Source organism: Pollachius pollachius (genome assembly GCF_949987615.1).
Source record: "Pollachius pollachius genome assembly, chromosome: 18".
Taxonomy (NCBI): domain Eukaryota; kingdom Metazoa; phylum Chordata; class Actinopteri; order Gadiformes; family Gadidae; genus Pollachius; species Pollachius pollachius.
The window spans coordinates 8,104,020-8,116,690 of record NC_136951.1 but is presented as its reverse complement, the minus strand read 5'-3'; positions in this window follow the sequence as shown (position 1 = coordinate 8,116,690).

Below are 12,671 nucleotides of genomic sequence, written 5' to 3'. Positions count from 1 at the left end.
TTTTGACTCGTTATATGATGACTCACATGGGATGGTTTGAGGAGTTGCAAGGACGACGATCTGACTCAGCACTGCAGGGTTTCATGTTGAATAAAAGGAAAACATGAAATCGTTGCTTATTTTGCTGTTGAAATGCTTTTAGCGAACACTTAATCCAAAGCTCCTTACAGTGATGTTACTAAGGACATGTTTCTTATTGAGCAGGTAGGTGTTGGTTGCTCGTCCTCCTCAGGGTGGCCTACAGGTTTGCTTAGCAAGTCTTATTTTATTACCAAGGAGGTAGAGCATGTTGACCTGTAACCAGAAGGTTGCTAGTTCGATCCCTGGCTCCTACTAGCTGAGTGTCGAGTTGGCCCTGCTAATCTGCTCACGATTAGCTGCATGGTTGACACCGCCATCGGTTTGTGTATAAAAATGGTTGTAAGTTGCTTTGGATAAAGCGTCTGCTAAATGCCCGTAAATGTAAAAATCTTTCCACTCGTTTTAATGCTTTTGCATCGCCTCGATAGAAACGTACCTTCATAGGTGAGCAGGTAGTCTAGGCCCAGTGATCCCTGCAGGCTGGTGAGGACACACTGGTATTTGCCCAAGTCTTGATGAGAAGCCTTAGAAATGGTGAGCGAGACTCTGCTCTCATCCCCTCCACTGAGAACCGAAGGAACAGCAAGAGCAAGACATTTATGTTTCATATGAATATTACTTGGATATTGTGTACTTTATTAACCAAAATGATCACCAGCATGGGTAAAACATCCGTTGATTGTTATATAAGAGAAGTTCTATACATATTCAAATATATATATAGATGCTCTGTGGTACTGTTGCGTAACTGATACATACATATATTTATATATATAATGTTACACAACAGTATAACACAGCCTCTTGTTTGGCTGAGGTCCAAACAAACCACTCGTTTACCATTCACTAACAGCAGAGATGCTCTCCACCTACTGAATCTCAATGTTGAAGGCATGGCACGGTCAAGCTAAACTCTGCTCATAGATCATGCATGCATCAGTGTTGTAATTTATATTAATGTCAGTATTGTTGTTATTACAATTATTGCGTTACAATTATGACGATTATTATTATGATGATTATTATTATGATGATGGCTATGATGATGATGGGGGTTATTTTCATTGTTGTTAGGGTAAGGGTTAGTTTATTGTTTGTGTTTATTTTATTTGTTTCATTTTCATTTTCAGTTTCATTTTGGTGGGACAGTACCTCCTCTTGAGCTCGCTCAGGGTGCGGCCCTCTTGGCTCCAGGTGACAGTGTGGTCGCTGACCACGCCGCTGAACTGACACCACAGACACAAGCTCAGAGGGTCTCCGCTCACCGGCTCCACCTGGATCGCCACCACCACCTTAGGCTCTGGGGAATTATTACAGATGAGTGGGCCTGCTGTATTTTACGTAGTGCACTACAAGCTAAATTATAGATGACATACGCTAGTAATATCGGTAATATCGGTAAGCCTATGTTAGCCAAACTAGTTCAGAATCCATTTGTGACAAGTGGGATTGTCCACTCAGATGATGTATAATGGATGGATCAACTTCCGCCGACCGGTTGTTATAACTAACTCCACTATTCAATATATTGAGTGTAGATGTGTGTACAGAGTTAGCCAATACCTTCTCTAGGGGGTTTCTGTTTGACCACATCACTGTAGGCCTTCCTGCGTGTCATATCAACGCCAGCCTTGGCTTCCTCTCTCTTCGGCGCTGTAGCAACCTCTGTCTTGTTGATCTTACACTCCAGAGCACTCACCATCTTCCCAAACTTCTTTTCCGAGAGGCGCCTCCTTTTAACTGCGTCTTCGTTGATCTGATTCGTCTGAGGGGTTTCCTGCAGTTTTATGTGGGTTCCCCTGTTTGGAGGCTCTTTCCCTGGTAAAGCTTTAGCCTCAGGGTGCTGTGACTTCTGCTGAAGACCATCTGCTTGCGCACTTTCCAGCTTACCGGAAATAACCGCTACTTTATCTTTCGTTTTACTGATCTTAGGACCGAACTTTGCTTCAAACGCACTTATCTTTCCATCCATTGCCTTCTGTTTGGCGCCTTTCTCCTCTTTCACCAACGGTGGTTCCAGCTCGCTCTTCACCACTGTTGCATTCTGGGTGGTGTGTTTCTTCTTCTTCTTGCATAATGACTTGGCGACGGGCACGTCGCTCACCGCAGGGCCATTGACCGCGGTAACGGCGCCATCCTCCCTACCCTCCTGTCCATTCAGTGGGTCAACCTTGGTGTGGTTGTCATGCCCCTTGGGGGGCTGCTGCACCGGGGCATTAGCAGAGAGGTTCTCCTGCCTCTTGCAGGTGGGCGTGGCAGGATGCAGCCCAGTCGTGGGCCCGACCTTTTTTGGTCGTGCCTTAAAGTCCAAGTTGCTCCTGTGCAGTTTGTGAGGCATCGTGAGATCTTCCTGGCCAACAGCTCCGGGCCTGTCCCCGTTCTGCAGTCCCTGGGGTGCCGTGTCCTTTGTGGCCCTCGGGAAGAACGGATCCACCAAGTCTAGCGTGAAGCACGCCAGCCGTCTCTTCTCCGAGTGCAGGAAATGATCCCCGGGAACAGAGACCAGGTTGGCCAGCTTTCTGCTCAAGGCCTCGATATCTTGGTTGATATCAAGTATGTTGCAGTCTGTCGTGAAGCGGCCTCCTAAATGACACAAGCCTCGCTGAAGAACATCATCGTCCAAGCTAACCGGCGACTCTCCCTTTATTTCCTCCTCAGAGTTTGAATGTTCAGTCCCATCGGTGGACTGTGTTTTATTCTGGTGGCAGTGCCCCAAAGGTGACCTACCATGGGCTTCAAGGGCTGGCAAAGGTACACAGGTCTTTGTGTGAGGACAGCTGGGCTCCTTGTTGTCATCGAAAACCTCAACTCGGGCGAAGTCTTGATCTCCTTCCAAACCGTTAATGGTCACACAGAGATGCTGGCTACCAATAGCGAGGGGCGCTGCTGGAATAGCAGAAGCAGGACCCTCACTGGAACACAGGACATTCTGTTGCAGAGGAGTTTCATGTGACGCTTGGTTTATTGCGTCCCCCAGGGGCACGTGAGTGTTCCTCAGGGTATGTGTGGCGTCGCTGAGGCAGTAGAGTTCCTCTCCGGCAGCTTCTGACTCAAGCGTCTCTGACTCAACACCAGTTGGAGGGGAGTCAGTCAGCTCTGACGCACCGTGCCGTAAATCTCTGTCTGCTACCGATGAGTCCTGCTGGGGGGCGAGGTCCTCCGCTGTCACTTTATACACGGCACCTCCGTGAGGCTGTGAACGGAAGAGAGATATTCAATTAAAAAGAAAATGGGAAGGATCCATTCATGAATGTACCCACAGTTACATGTAAATACAGCAGGGATTGAATCAGACTTAATGCAGCTACGACAATAGTGACAAGTTTGGTTATTTTGAGTCATTAGGTCTACAATACTTTGCATAATCTTTTACATATAAAATCACATATATATATTTATATATACATTACAATGTATACAAATATTTGATGTTTCTTACACGTACCTTTCTATAGAACTACTAAACTGAAGCTCCGATAATTGCATGCTTCCAGTTACCAGCCTGTGGTCCATATGTCCCACATGCAAGTGAATCCCCTTGACGTACTGACTGTTATAGGCGCTCAGACTACGCCTCTATGCCCATGAGCAAATTAGTGAGTGTCCTCTCGTGTCCCACGGACTGCAGCGTTTTTAAAAGAGGTGCTTAGGGTTGGGTAGAGTGTATAAGAATGTGGGCATTGGAGCGAGCGAAAGAGAGGGTCATGGGGAGAGAGAGAGAGCAAGAGGAAGAGAGAGAGAGAGAGAGAGACCGAGAGACAGAGAGAGTAAGAGGGGAAGGGAGAGGGGGTCAGGTTTCAGAACTCAGCTGTGGTCTTCTCTCACTCGTACCCCCACCCTCCTCAGCCGTGACACCCAAGGGAGCCGTGCTATTATCATCATACCCCCCTCCCATCCCGCTATTATTAGACACCATTTCTGTCTATCTAAAGTTTTCTCCCAGGCCCCCCCACCCATGCTTCAGCTGTTTCAGATCCACACAAAATAGAGACATTTTGTCATCGTCTGCTTCAGTCTCCAGAGCTTTGATTCCTGGCGCGCTCAGCTAATGAGTTGGAAACTCGGCCTGGCTGACAAATCCTAATGAGTCACAAGTGTTGTGACACGTGTTAAGGGACGCGCACTATGATTTTCAGATAAGCATCTCTTTGCACGTGCTTCGCATCTGAGAAGGAGAATGCCCGTCGTGACTTGGCTTGCCTGGCCAGCTGGATGTTTCCTATAATAAAACATTTATAGCATCGGCTAAGACGTATTGATATTTATCGTGTGCGTACGTGGGTATATTGGTTTCATTTATACGTGGGGTCGATTTATGTTTTTGGCTACAGTCGTGGGTAAGAGTTAAAGGTATGTGTAGCTCTATCTCGCTGAGTCTCTCATTTCTCTCTCTCTCTCTCTCTCTCTCTCTCTCTCTCTCTCTCTCTCTCTCTCTCTCTCTCTAGCTCTTGTTTATATGAAACACTGTTGCAGAGGTTTTCTGTGTATGTGCACATCTATCTGCCTCCACCAATCACACAAACACAACATTATCTTTTAGAGAACTTGGAAACCCCAAAGTAAACAAGCAGTCCTACCCCTTCAAACTCGAGCTCAGTCTGAGTGCTCTCTCTCTCTAAGTCCTCGTCCACATCCTCTTCAATGTGAAGCCAAACGTTGTCTTCCTCGTTGCTTGTGTCACCACCTCTGTCCGTTGGACCGACATATCCCCGGAACTGGACCACATCCGGATCAGACTCCTCCAGGACCACAGGGATCCCGGGATGTCCGGAGATCAGGGCAGCTGTCCTTATGTCAATAGAACATTCTCCCAGAGAGGTCAACATAACAGAGGATACACTCGATGATGAATGTGTGTCTACAGGGGGAATCGAGTCCTGGTCCGGGGCGCTCTTGATCTCTCCTGTATGCCTGTTCTCCTCTCTTGAAGTTGCAGTTGAACTTTCTGGCTTAACCTCAAGGTGGTCCTCAACGACAGCGGGATCTGTTGGTGTGTTAGGGGAGGTGGCGGTGATGGTGGAATTGCTTCCGACTGGACTTATGCAGAGGTCAGAACTGGGTTGTGACTCCAGAGACTGATCCGGGATGGCCAGCAGCATCTGTGGGTGAACTTCAGACAACCCCGTATCTTCCGTGCCCCTCTGGAGTGTATCTTCCCACGTGCTCACATGGCCGGTTGTCTTCACCAGCAACGCCATCGCGTTACGCGCTTCTGAATCCCGTGCGAGCGCCTGTGTCAGGGCGTCTATCTCTGCACCAATCTCCGTGAAGGCGGCCGTGATCTCCTCCGGGGGAGATGCGATGATGGCAGCCCAGTCTGAGAGCGCCGTCTCCCAGCTGTCAACCGATGACCACCTCTCGACGAGAGGAGGCCCCCAAACTCCGATGTCACCACTGGACGCACGCCGCATCGCATCACCCTGCTCCACGGAGGGGTGACCAGACATCTCTCTGTCAGCAGAAGGACAAGGCCAGGCCCAGGCGGTGATATCAACCCCTTCACTCAATGCTGAATCCCCCGACTGGTCCACAATGATCCCCTCGCTGTCTGGCTTGCCGGCTCCTTTGTCCTCGCTGGACATATACTGACAGGCGTCCATCCATAGATCAATGGGGTTGTCGCTTTGCACCACTTGGGAATTGACATGACTGGTTGACCCTGTTTCATCCACTGGCGTAACATGCTTCCAGGCATTGTCTGTTCCAGTTGGCGGTTCCAGCCCAATTTGTTGGGTACGCGGTTCTGAGTCTGAATCCAAGTCCAAATTTTTGAATAAATGGTTATGGGATTCAGTCATAGCTCCTTGCAAAATGTCTTCACTGGGGATAAGTGTGTTACCAAAGAGGCTCTGGGGAAACACTGAGGGTCTGTCAGAAGATATCTGGTGGTCCAAGACTGGATTGGATTGGCTGCTGAGGTTGAGGAAGTCCTGTGTCTCACTCTCGAAGATAAACAGATGCTCCTCAGCACAGTCGCTCTCTGTCAAACCACTCGAAAGATCTGATAAGAGTGTGGAAGGATCAATGTTGTTACTGTCGTGTTCCAGGCAGCAGGCGTTCCATTCAGTCTCAGGGTCCGATTGATCAGATTGAGGTCGATCCATCAAACTGATTAAAGTAGGTGAAACCATCCTATGAGCTTTACTAGTGCTGGGATCTTGCTTCAGACTGTAATGTACAGCTGGTTCTTTATGGTAGAGGTCTGGGAGGGTTTTTGAGGGCACTGTGTGACAACTGGGGGCTGATGGAAGGCAACGTGTAATTTGAGGTGAGTTGCTCGTGGAAGGTGTACTATATTTGTGGACGCTCAAATCACTCTTTTTCCGATGACAGTTAACTGCACTTGACATTGGTTGAAGGTTTGTGTGGTCGTCTACGAAACGCCATTCTGGCGAGCCACCGTTTGGCGACAAAGATCTCAAACAATCGTGGTCGGACATGGTTTCAATTTCAGGTCTTTTGGAAACGCTTTTGTTCATGCAGCAAAGGGGCTTTGGTGGATCCGCAACAGGTTCTGCATGTCTCTTGTAAACAAGTGATTCCACATATGTGGTTTTATTGGGAAGTGAAGACTCCATTTCCTCAGTATGTGTGTCAGGGAGAGTCTTCAGTGACTCAGACCGACTGTCTGAAAGATTAGCTGAGGGATCCATAGGGATATCCACAAATGTGTCTCTGGAAGTTGTCAGTAGGGGGGCTGGGACCTGAGCCCCAGTATAGAAGCTCCAGACTAATTTACAACCAAGGGCTTAGCAGTAGACGACTGTGGGGGGTTTGTTGATCTGGGGTTACATGATGCCATTTCTCCCTCAGAGAGCAATAGCTATGTCTTTATTCAGTGCCTGCAAAACAAAGTATGAACTTTGCATGACATCCATTTCGTTAAGCAAAACACAAAAGACAGTTATGAAAGCTGCATGACAAGAGGGGTGTTATCTAAAGGTGTCTCTACTCTCTGGTAAGATTATCCAAGACCAATATCACCCCCTAGCTGTCACTTTAGGTGATTTGTTTATCTTTCACTCCAGAAATACCCCCTTGCCACTACTTGGTGAGTGTATTTAAAGCTGCTTTTTGACACACACCTTATCAACAGGAAACCATGCTTTTTCCACCTACTGAGATTAAGGCTTTTAGATAATACATGCTTCCATCTTGAAAGCCTTAATTGCTTATAAACTCTTTAATTAGACTCAAAGTTACCATTGGCATAATATTTAATGATCACTGACAACCAAAACAATTGGTAATTAATGGGGTTTATATTATTATTTTGATTTTTGTTGCTGACATACATCTTCATATCATAAACAATCATGTTGAACCATATGCATTGCACGGTAGACCTGTCATACTGTAGGCTACTATTATTATATTTAAATCAATCTTTTACTATTCTGTCTTATTGGTATTATGTCATCATATATATATATCCTGTATATTGTAGCGGAATGTTGAATGTTTTTTTTTATCATTTGTGTCTAGTGAACTGCAAATACACTTTTACACTAGACTACTATATCAATCTCTATAGGCCAGTACGAGAAAAAAGTGACCTTGCAAAACAAATCTAACTCTTGTGATATGTTGTTGCGAGACCAAGCCTGTGGCACAGACAGTGGAAAAATACCAGCACATCTTCACCCATGACCTGCATAAGTAACATTCCTGTTGGAGAGTGAAGGGCAACCCAGATGGAACCTCTAGCCAGGACTGTTTACTATTGGTTAACTGCACTTGTTTATTTAACAAACACCGCCACAGTCAGCTCAAAAAACGCGATAAGTGAAAAAATGCTAATCACCAAAAAGAGTGATCTTTGTGCAGGTGACCACGGGGATGACAGGAGAGTTATGAGTGGACCTAAAGGGGATCATTCGCTGATTTGTAAGACGCCACAAACATCTCCCAGGCCTTCCAAGCGTTTCCACTGCCATCCAAGATGTACCCACACATCTTAAAATAATCCAGCCTGCTTTGACAGCTAGGAGTCGTCCACGTGACCAACGAGAGGTTGCGTGCTAAAACTTAGCATGCAAGATTTGACAGGATCACTACTTCTAATTTGTTTTGATCTGGCCTTTTTCAGTTGGTTTATTTATAGCATTGGTCAATATTTTTTCCACCACAGCATTTAATAAGCGTAAAGGTGTTATAATTTGAGTGAGTTGTATTGCAGTGCTTCTTAGTGCATCAGACGCACTCCAAATCATATAAAGTTAGGAAGATATAAAAGCTACATTTTGATTACAACTGACTCAAAGCAATGCCACATCAAATACGATAGACAATCATAATGACATAAATATCAGATAAATTTTTACAAACAAAAACACAGTAATGTAGGGGTAATAAATGCTTTAGTCACCATGTCAAGTTTTAATCTACATCACCATAACCATTAGAAAATGTATGATGTGAATAAAATGTGTTATAATTCTTTATCCAAATCTCAGCCGAAGAATCACAAAACAAATCAATAACTCATATAAATTGCACATATCATCAATAGGCCTACTGTAATAATATCCATGCTTATTCTCAAACTGGTGATTATTAAGTCATAAAAAAAAAGGAAAAGAAGAATGGTTGAATGGTTGGTTTACCTTCCATCTGTTGCTACGTCATAAATCAAATAGTCCCGCAGGTGTAATTATATCACCGGAGGCATTAAAACAGTTGTCTAGCCGGCGGTGGGGCTTTCCAAGCCATGCACATTACGTACCCTTGTCCGAGCGCTAGTCCAACAGACCTGTGATGCACCACTTGGGTATGAGCTCGCAAGTAAGAGCAGATCTCAGTCTTGGGGTGTGTGTTTATTTTTAAACTTTTGCCCCCCGCAAGTACAAAGTCAGTTACCTGATAGCGGGGCCATGTGCCGATCTGAGACACTTATCACCCTATATCTATATTTATTTACAGGCCACTTCCGAAGATCTTAAGCGTATTGAGAGTCGACCGATGCAACGTAAGGCTACACCATGAGAATGACGCCTTGTTTTTAAATCCTCCGTTTGCTGGAACACAGGAGCAAGAGGGATTAGACACCTTCTAGGCTCTGGAAGGTGTCTAATCCCTCACCATATAAAACCAAGAACCTCAAGATATTTAACCAACCATCTGTGATTCAACACGACCCCCCTAGAGGGTCATGTTATATCACATTTAACATGTTAAATCACATTTAACATGACCCTCTAGATTCTAAAGGGTCATGTTAAATCACAGATGGATGGTTTTATATCTTGGCCCGTTTGAGGATCGGATGAATTGGATCCAATCAAGTGATTCAGATTCATTGAGACATGGATTAAGATGATTGAATATCTCAAATACTACACTAATCCAGAAGGGAAATTCAGGAATGACACCAGCCAAAACGTTAATAGAACACGGCAAAACCAACCAGGTGCACTTTGCTTGGTCCTTGTTTTGGATAAGCATTGATTGGTTAATTTAGAGTCTAAAGCTGCAGTTGTGGTGGACTGGCTGTACCTCAGACCATTAGAACCATGGATCCAAAGGAATGACATTCAGGTTAAGGATGCGTCATTCTTAATAAACCCTTCTGTCCCATCTCAAATTATTTCCTTTCCTCCGACCCTCTCTCAATCTGCTACACCTCTATGCCATCCGAAGCAATAGTTTATGCTCTTTTTTGTTGTTGCTGTTGATGTTGTAAGTCAGTCAGTCAGTCAGTCAGTCAGTCAGTCAGTCAGTCAGTCAGTCACTCACTTATTTGTCAATTAATTCCATGAGTCAGTCAGTCAGTCAGTCAGTCAGTCAGTCAGTCAGTCAGTCAGTCAGTCAGTCAGTCTATTGTTCTTTGTATTTGACCATTAGAGCAACAGCTTGTGGCATCTGGTGGCATGCCCCTATAGGTGCCTTTAAGGGCAGCCATCCTTGACCTAAAGCTAACTATGTGGAAGGAGAAAACCTTTATAGCATGTCTTCTGGGAGGGAATCAGGTCACTTTGAAAACACCAATGTCAACACAGAAATAACAACATGATTATTAATTACTGTACTCTGATCAAATCCCTTCTCAGCTTGCTTAGTGCTAAACTCTGTGTCAAAACACACATTTGTGGTGTTGTATTAGCTGCAGAAGTGTAGACGTCTGCACTGTAACAACCAGTGAACAGATTGAAAGAAGCCGTTCAACGGCAGTGAAAGCACATTAATATCCTATTGCATCCTATAACCTTTATTTTATAGTTTTCCTGTCACTATTTCTCACGATCTTGCTATATTGTTACATTTTATAATGCATGTAGCCTAACAGACTTCCTTTATCTCTCTGAAACAATGGAACTATGTTGGATAATAGTCATAGTTATCCAACATGTTCAAAGTCAGACCAATCAGTATACATAGAGGCCGTATGTTGTTGCAAAATGATTCTCCAGGACAGTTTCATTACCTGGATTTATGAGGTTGCATCAACTTTTCTTGTCAGTGGAATAGACAGGTGTGCCACTGTCTTAAAATCAGCACATTGTAAACTTCTATTTAGGGAGTCCAGAAAATAGTGACTGTGTGTGCGTGTGTGTGAAAGGTTTGTGTTTGTGTGATGGGTGTGTGTGTGTGTGTGAGGTTTTGTGTGTGTTGGGTATGTCTCTGTTGGGCATGTCATGTGTGTGTGTGTACGTGCCTTTGTTTGTGTGTGTTGGCCGTGTGTTTTCGCAGTGTGTGTTTGTGTGTACCTAGGACTTTGTGTATGTGGTTGGGTTTGTGTTGGGTGTGTATGGTGTGGGTGTGTGTGTGGGTGTGGATGTGTGTGTAAGAGGTTGGTCACCATCCTCTTCTCATTTATTTATTTATTTATTTATTTTATGCTTTAGTGAAAGGTTTACGATTTTTTTATTGTTGTTTCTTTCTTATGCATAAACTATGACAGGTGAACTAATGCTCCCATTATTAGGTGTTAAGGGTAGCAACAACGGGCGTTAGGGTTAGGGTTAAGGATCATATTGGAAGTTGGGTAAAAACGGAGTGATCACAGGAGAAACAGGAGAAATTAACGCACGCACTCTAACACACGCAAAATAACACACACAAAGTTAAGAAAAATACAATCACATAAGCTGTACTTGTTTCATTCATCATATATATTTTTTGTGCGAACGTCTGTTATTGTGTTTGTCTGTATGCGTGTAGGCCTATATTGCCGACATTAAACTGAATTTGGGATGATGCGTCATTTTTAGCAAAAATCATCTTAAAACTAGAAAATGCATTGAGCCAATATGTCTCCCAGTTAACTTAACATGTAAGTTTTGGATGCAACTAATTGATAACTGACCCTCTCAATTATCAATGAGTTGCAAGCCTGCTGGAGACTCTTTGATTTGATATCACATGATTGATATGATACTCTTTTAGATAGGGTGACTAACATCACTTGACTAACATGACCTCACTACATCAGCAGCTATAAAGAGAAGACAACAAGCAGTGGAAAATAATTACGGGATTGGGATATGCTGTTGTCGAGTTTGGGCTTTTGGCTTGACCCTGTGAAGTTAAGTGTATGAACGGAGAGCTGTACAAGTAGAGAGTCATCTTACCCAAGCATGATATATTTAAACCATGTTGTCGCACGATCTGCCCACTAGCTGGAGTCTGAAGCTCTCTCTCTCTCTCTCTCTCTCTCTCTCTCTTCCCCTCTCTCTCTCTCTCTCCCCCTCTCTCTCTCACTCTCTCTCTCTCCCCCCCCCCCCCCTCTCTCTCTCTCTCTCGCTCTCTCTCTGGCAGAATGGAGTGGCTCCCAGGAAAAAACCTACATGGAGAAACTGTGCCTTCTGGCGATCGCAAAAATGTAGGTATGTGTTTGTGTGGGAACTTGACTCAGCCGTATCCTCCACCATTACTCAGTATACAGGCTGTAATCTTAAGCCCTGGCAGTTTCTCCCCGGTAACATTAAGTGACATGGTAGTTTCAATATTTATACAAACACAATCTGATAGCCCATACTTTGGAACCTTTATTTGAAGAAACAATATTTTGAACAAAACTTTTTAATAATTTGTGTGTCAAAATACCAAACGAATTGATGAATTGAAAAAAAGAGTTATGTACTTATTGGTCAGTGTGTAAAGAGTGGACTGTAAAATACAAACGTCACTAGGCTAGGCTCCGGTAAAGTTAAACCGCCACTGGTGTTGGGTCAGGAACAAGACATTTGAATAAAAAATATGTTATTTATTCCCAGGCCACCACAAGCCAACACACAGATTCTAGAAAAGAAACATGGACATAAGAACTATGATGTCATTAAAGGTATATTCAATTAAATTCAATTCAATTTTATTTGTATAGCCCTTAATCACCATTAAAGTCTCAAAGGGCTTAACAGGCCACATATTGATGACACATATTCCACATGAACCAGGACAAGATAAATCAGGTTGGAATGTTTCATTAAATTAGCCTTTTCTACACACAGATACATACCCTGTCATCATCTAATAGGTACCCAATAGTTAACAAATAGCAACAGTAAGTTATTTGTCAGATCCAGACTTGTAGACCCCTGATTCCAAAACTTTGGAACTTTATTCCAAGTACTTATGTATGTACTGGGGAA